Raw genomic sequence first — 8,009 nt, forward strand, 5'->3', positions numbered from 1 at the left:
GCCATCTCAGTACAGAATGCATCCAACCTCTCATCAAGAATCTCCAAAATGCCCTCCTTGACCATACAGAAGATCATAGAGAGACTGGTCAATGATACTACGCATGATCTTAGATGAAATGAACTCCCTCATCTAATCATCGAGTTGCCCCGACTCCAGAGCCCAAGCCTGATACCTCAACAGATCTCACATGCTACAAGTTCCCTGGGTTCATCTCAGCTTTCCTTGATTAGAGTACGGATCCTCTACTTTTAGTAGTATGGGTCTATACTACCTTCCACATCTATCCGTACTTTCCTCAATAACTGCCTTGACTCCACCAAGTCCCTTTTAGTACTACTGCTTTCCATGCTAATCTCATCCTAGGTTTTCCCTAGCGTAATCTCCAACCCACTTTCCGCTATCAGTTGCATAAGAAATCCCTACTACCTTTCCCTAACTAGCTCGCGAATACCATTACATATTACTAAGACTAGATAATTCTTCGAATGAGAGGTCTCTCCCTATAATGGTTAGATTCAGATGAGAGCTGCGAAATAAGGCTAAACCTAACATTCTAAAATTATTTAGTCCTCATAATATGTAACTTAACATATTTATTTACTAGTTAGATAAAGATAACTAGAACTCCTAAAAGCACAAAGCAAGCAGCATTCATGCATCTAGTAAACAAAACCATGCATATCCTAATCAGGTCATCATATTACCGACTAATCAATACTAGCATGTAGTTCAATAAGCTCATGCAATAGGCATACAAGGCATCCTTCCAAGATCCTTAGCCTTAATCTAGCATGCAATTCACGTATTCACAATTCATATCATAACATAAACGTGTATGGGTAATTTTGGGAGAACTTACTTGAGTTCGGCTGTTTGCATGCATCACACCCTTTTCTCTTTTCAAAATCCTTTTTATAAAAATGGTTTTATTTTGAAAAAATTTATACCAAGTCCTCAGTTTGAGTTCAGACACTCCCAAGAGTGTGCCAAATCCATCAAACCAAGGCTTTGATACCAACTTGAAACATCCCAATTTCATTTTTAATTATTAAATAAAACCATAGTTTTCCAAAATCATCTCATCAAAACATAAGTCATATTATCTCAAAACATCATGAACAGTATATCAATCAAAAACATTTGTCAAATATATCCGAGTAAACATCGCATGCTAAAGCATCATAATGTGTGCAATACAGTCATCCCGAGCTCTTCCCTTTGCTATCGGAAGTACCTGAAACCAAAACTATAAACTATAAGCATAAACCTTAGTGAGTCTCCCCAAACTACCACATATCGTACACATAATCACATATAAACATATTATGCTCCCCCCCCCCCTTCAATGGGCGCCGCCCGATATCAGATAATGTCTGGCATCGAGCCCCACCCAGTATCGAGCAAATATCGGTATATATATAAACATGTCAACAAAAACACATAAATAATCACATAACATAAACCTATAAACATTCCTCCTGCCCCGCCTGACATTAGACCGAAATCCGGAAGCATACAAACATTCCTCAGGCATTGCCTGGCATAGTACCGTAACTTGGAAATATACAATACAGACACATGCAAGAATCACGAAAACATAAAGCATACAATCATTCCTCGGGTACCGCCCGACATCGGATCGAAATCCGAAAAAAATATAAACCTGCATCGGGTATTACCCGACATCGGATTGAAATCTGGAAACATATAAACCTACATCGGGCACTACCCATCTTCGGACCTTAGTTCGGAACATACTAACATACATATACGAGCTGACATTGGTGCTTTCGACCCGTTCATACATGAGGAAAACTCACCTCGCAAAGCTGAATGTAAAATCTCACGGTAAGAAATCTCTAACGGCTGCTTTGACGACTCCACGAGCTATCAATACAAAATAACACTTAGTCAAAACCCAATAATTCTTCTTAGGTTAAAATGACCATTTTACCCATGATCTAATCCGGTCCATGACCTAGGCCTAAATCCATAACATGAAAGGCCTAATTATAGATAGCCTTTCCAAGCCCATTAATGGCTCACCAATGGCCTAATTTTCTAAATTGGGCCAAACTCCTCAAAAAGGACCTCCCTTAAGCCCAAAATATTCTTAGCCCAAAATAACTGATTTCTGTTGGCCCACTATGCCCCAAAATAGCAAAGTCCATGGAATGGCCCAAACCGAGGCCCAAATGACGCATAACGCAAATCTAGGGAGTACACGAGGTGTACTCCTCTATACGCTAAGTGTACAGGCTGCATAGCTTGTACGCCTAACGTACTACCTTGTTAAGCCAAAATCTCAAAAAGATCTTAACCCCTTAAGACCTAAAGCTCCAAACATAGACCTGAGTCCAATGTCTTAACCCATAAAATTGATTACTTGGTGATTTGCAAACCCCCAAATAGACCCAAACTTGAAATATGGAAACCAGCTTCCATAGAAATGACTAATACTTATGCATGGCCACATTAAGACCTTCAAGATGGTAACTTTTCTGTCTTTGGGACTCAAATAGCACTAAGGGTGGCAACACTTAGCCTAGAAACTGATTTGGAACCATAAAGATCCATTCTTGGGACCGAAAGGTCTAAAACCCCAATTACACAAGATCTAAGCATTTATGATGCAAGATTTGAGCTTTTTACCTCAAATGAGTGCTAAATGATGATGATGATGTCTTAAATCCTTAAGCTCAAGCTACACAAGTTCTTCTTCATCAACTTCCTATTTCTCCTTCCAAGCCCCAAGCTACTAAAATGGACTTCACAAGATCAAGATCACACAAAGATGAAAAAGGTTAGGTTTCTAGGGGTTCTGAGTTAAGGAGGCTGGGGTATGGGACATAATGATGTATATATGACCTAAATCCTAAAAATTAGGGTTTTGAGTCAGCTTATGTACGTTGCGCGTACGAGCATCACCCCCCGTATCCAATGTCCTCACTACGCCCAACGTACGGATTCAGTCACCTAACACAATAAAGGCCTAACTCAATGAAGGCCCAACTCAGTGATCCAACATTAATCTCATAGTCCAACAATTAATTACAATATTAAATAATTAGCATTACCTCAAGTCATGGATGTTACAATTCTCAAGCTATATCCAATATGTGGATTCATTCGTACCCTCCAGATTGAGAGAGAGAGAGAGAGAGAGAGAGAGAGAGAGAGAGAGAGAGAGAGAGAGAGAGAGAGGGTGTTACACTTACTCTTGAGAAGTTAGTTACAACCATTATTGTTTGTTATAGACTCAGGGGCATTTTGTCATTTATATGTTATTGTTTGCTATATTTAGTTAAGATAGATTGTTGTATAAAAATATTTTATTTCGGTTCAGTTGTAACTTAATGAATTCAATCAATAAAAGAATAATCATAATTTCTCTCTCTTGATCTTAACAGGAAATGAAAAATCATGTCATATGTTTACACATAATTCTGTCAATCATATTAAAAAAAACTCTGAATTCGAATATAAAAAAGTAAATATTAAGTCCTAAATTTAACAAATTGGAATGACCCAGTAAATTTTCGGAACCGGTCAATGATGATTTATATCATTCTATTTTTTAAATAGTTACTCTTAAATTTAAGTTAGTAAGCAATTATCTTTATCAATTATAGTACTACAACAAAATTACCATTCACAATTAAAAATTAAACCAACCTAATAAAAAAATCTCGTTAACTATTGATGTTTCGACAAAATAATTAATATATAAACTATTGTAAATCAGAAGTTATTATCTTCTAAGTCTACAAACATCTACCAAAAATATAACGTATGAAGTTTTGTGTCCAACCCCAACTCTTGGATCTTAAAAATGCTATGAGAGCGGAGACTCTTTATATATGACATAAAATTTATATCACACATGGTAGTTAATTTATGCAAAGTGAGTTGACAGGTTAAACAATTTAAATAAAATACGGCTAGATCAACAATATCATGCAGGGATTAGACTTAAAATATTAAAGAGAAATTCTAAGAAAGTATTTATATTTTGCTTTCATTTCGGAGAAAAAACATTATTGACTTATTTTTTTCTGCATAGAAGTCATTTAATATTTGTGAACTAGTTAAATCAAGGAAATTTTCCTGTATCATTTCATTTACTTGCTAAGCTTCGTAGCTAGCATTTAGAAAAACAAAATGACATGGATCTTTTTTGTTTTGGATAACTTACGTAGCTAACATGGAAAAAACGAGATTATCACCAATGTCAATTATTTTGAAGTTCATAGGTTCTTTTTGGGTTTTAAAATACACGCGGAAGTCTCATTTGAAGGAATAGTTGATTAAGGCATCATAGAATCAAAACCACAAACAATTTGTGCGATTTTCAAGCTTTACTTTGTTGCTTCGAAAAAAGTATGTATTTAAGAAATTTTACAACTGTCGCATTTTGGTTTGCTAACATATAAAATATGTTACACATGAGGGCAAAAAATGACATCATTTTGTGCAAAAAGAATATCAATACCGATAGCCACCAAGATATTTACGCTACATCATGAATGATAAATTGAACAATCGTCTGATGTTTTTTTTTACTTGGCACGACACGATAATTTATTGGGTGACACGGGCCCAATGATGTCTTAGCTAACACGAACAAAACATAACATGATGACGTATATTCTTTTACTAATACGAAAACGATCTAGTTAAAACACGATACCACACAACAAAAATAACATAAAATAATCATTAATTTATTTAATTCATACTTAAGTATACAAAATACGACAAATATGGGTAAATATCATGTCAAAATTTGAACATAACCACACTAGAACATGACATTCTGTTTTTTACGCCAGACAAAAACACGAACTCAGATTTCAGTTTCATCCCAATTTAGTTTTGTGTAATTTTGTTGTGTGGTGTCATTGACTGACACCCTACCCTACATGTAACACCCTGTATCTTGCCAGAGGGATTAACACACATATCTTGACATTACTTGCAATCATATCAATGGACAATGCGGAAGTCCGGATCAATATACAATCAGGACCGGTCTATTGGTTTTTCATGCTCGGAACAAAATGATAAATTAATGCACTACAAGAAAAAAGGCCTTTAATGACGCGCAAACAATGACGCTAGTTGATAGACGACGCGCATTTGTAAGTGCCCTAAAAGATAATGTCAGTTTTGCAAAATTTGAAGGATAGAGGGCACGTATTTGTGCGCGCCCTAAAATTAGTGTCAGAAAAGAAAAAAAAAGAAATGCGGAGGGCGCCTTTCATAAAATGTGCGTCGTGTAAATGTGTCGCTTTATAATTTTTAAGTGAAACACGCGTTTTAGGCGGGAAATGAAATCGACGAAAATTACCCCGCCTATTGAATCCCAAAAATTAATCCCCCCGCCTCTTCTACTTAGCAAGAAAAAACCCCATGTCCCTTATCTTCATCTTCAGTATCATCAAACATCTTGTTCATCCTCTGCATTATTTCCATCGTTCTTCTCTCCCCTCACTGATCAATACCCAAAAAAAAACCCTAATATCATAACCACTCCTATTTTCTTGCACAGCAAAATCCTAAAACATCACCAAATACTAAATTCCACAAAATCGTTGTGACCATTTTAGCTAGGGCTTTTTTCAAGAACGAAAACACTCTCGCATCTCTCTTAGCTCTGAAACAATGGACGATTCACCTTGCTTCACCTTTGGTCACTTCTCCTCCGGCGACGTCAGGCCTTCCTCGTTACAAATCGACCAACGATATCGTGGTGAAGCTTGGCTGCCAAGCTATGACCTTACGCTGAGGTAGAAGACTTCACGGTAGGTTTTCCTCTGGCGTTTCCCCCAAACCTAATTTCCAGTCTTTCATCCCGTTTTACTCCACCAATCGGATTCACGCTGTTGTTTTAGCTAGCAACAATACAAACGGCAGCAGCAACAACAACAACTCCAATGGCGTTCTTCATTACAATCCAATAAAAAGTGTGATTTCGGGGGTTATGAACACCCAAGCTAAAAACCCCTCTTAATCCGCCATCTGTTGACCAAAAACGAGCACCAACCTCGCCACTCGCCACCTCTCTTCCTATTTCTACGTGAATGTCAGTATTCGTATCCCACTCTGCAATAACTTCTACTCGCACTGTCTACTCTTCTTTGAGGAGTTTCAGTTTCATTTGCTTTCTTTCTATCCAGTTCGTTCATCGTCCGGGCTTTATCATCGCTTCTAACATCTCGGATTTCATGCCACGTAACCACCAGGTATTTCATCAATAACACCTATGTTTTATCATCGCCTCTAACATCGTCCTGACTTTATCATCGTTACATTGAGACATTCTCTTACTGGCTTAAGTAAGAAAGTATGCTGCAAATTCAAATTTTTATTCTTGAAACCATAGAAGTGTTGATCCCAACTATTCGGTCCCACAAGATATGTATCTCAATCCAGATTTTAAGTTTAGCTTCTTATGAAAAGTAGGTTATTAAGAGCATTCTTGATGAAAAATTATGATAAGATGTTAAGGTTATTCAGGTACAATCATATATTTGATGTTTTTCAATTGGTGATTGTTATGCAGTTAGACCACAGGAAGAAAGGATACAAGATTGTGTTTAACTTCATTTTTTGAGAATAGATGGCATCCCTATGCCATACCCAAAAACACGCTCGTCTAAGACCTATGGTACAAGGATTCTAATATGTTGTGGATGTTATGGTTTTCAGGGAGAGTGCTTGGCTTGACACCTTAAGGCAGCTACAGGTAGTTTTTCTTCATTATCTTTGTTCTTTTAAAAAAAGTTAACTGTTGTAGGCACATTCTTTATCCATCTTTTATGCTTTTATCTACTCAAATGTGTTTATTAATTATTTTGATATGCTTTTATACATCATCTGAATCCTCAAGATCACCGACTAAATTTTATTGCCTCTTATTAATTTGATATCCTCCTGTCTTTTACTTTAATATAGTGTTAGTTTTTTTATTTAATTACTTTTCATCAAAGTATATACTTTTTGATATAACATAAATTTGGTCAATTAGTCTCTTGTTATTCTTTACTTTTCTGTAAATTGGGTGTATTGGGGTTCAGTAGGGTAGATTTGGAATAAATGTTCTTACTAAATTTAACAACTTTATCAATAATCAAGATCCACTTTTTTGTTTGTGATTTAATTGGAATCCTTTTTTTTCTTTAAAGCAAGGCGTGGTGAATAATTGCTCATGAACATTTTCATGGAGGGTTGAATTTAGAAGAATACATAGTCTACAAGCATTTGTAGGTTCCAGCTTCTTTTTGAATCCTTTCATGTGATTATTTATGAAAAATGGTTGGTCAAAATTGAAGATAAGTAAAACTAGAACCCATCCTCGTCTTGCATATAAAGTATTTAATGTACAGATGGATTTTTACTAATGACAATGAAATTACCACTTCTTTAAGATTTACTCATGAGATGGTATAACTATCTTTTGTATGGGTGAAGGCCGATGTTCCTTTACTCATGAGATGGTATCTTCTGATTGACTTCCATGGTGTTATTAGGTTTCACTCAAACACTTTGGATCTATTTTTATGTATGTTGGCCATGAGGGTGGAGCCTATGCAAAGAACAGCTTTGGGAATGTGTATGTTATTCAAACAAAATGTTAAAAAAATAAACGAATAAAAGGTCAAAAAGCTGATCGTTCATTGACTTCCACTCAAGGTCAATTCCCATTCTCAATTCCGATTCATCATGACATTTGTTTACCACAATTGGAAATAGTTTAGTAGTTGTGAATCGATTACCGGAACCTAATGAAATGTAGGCTTTTATTTTTTTTGTTTGGATGTGAGTGGGTTTTTTTTGTTAGCAGGTGAGCTTGCACATACATTGCAGTTTTTGGCATCAGTTGTATCTCAAAGCTTCTTGGCCTTTGGTGACATCTTGGAGCTGCATAGAAAGTTCATCGAACTGTCTGGTGGTGTTAATTGGATTTTTGAACTTGAGGAACTTCTTGATGCTGCACAATCTGG

The sequence above is a fragment of the Lactuca saligna genome, chromosome 5, assembly GCF_052625555.1.
Source record: "Lactuca saligna cultivar CGN05327 chromosome 5, ASM5262555v1, whole genome shotgun sequence".
Classification (NCBI taxonomy): Eukaryota; Viridiplantae; Streptophyta; class Magnoliopsida; order Asterales; family Asteraceae; genus Lactuca; species Lactuca saligna.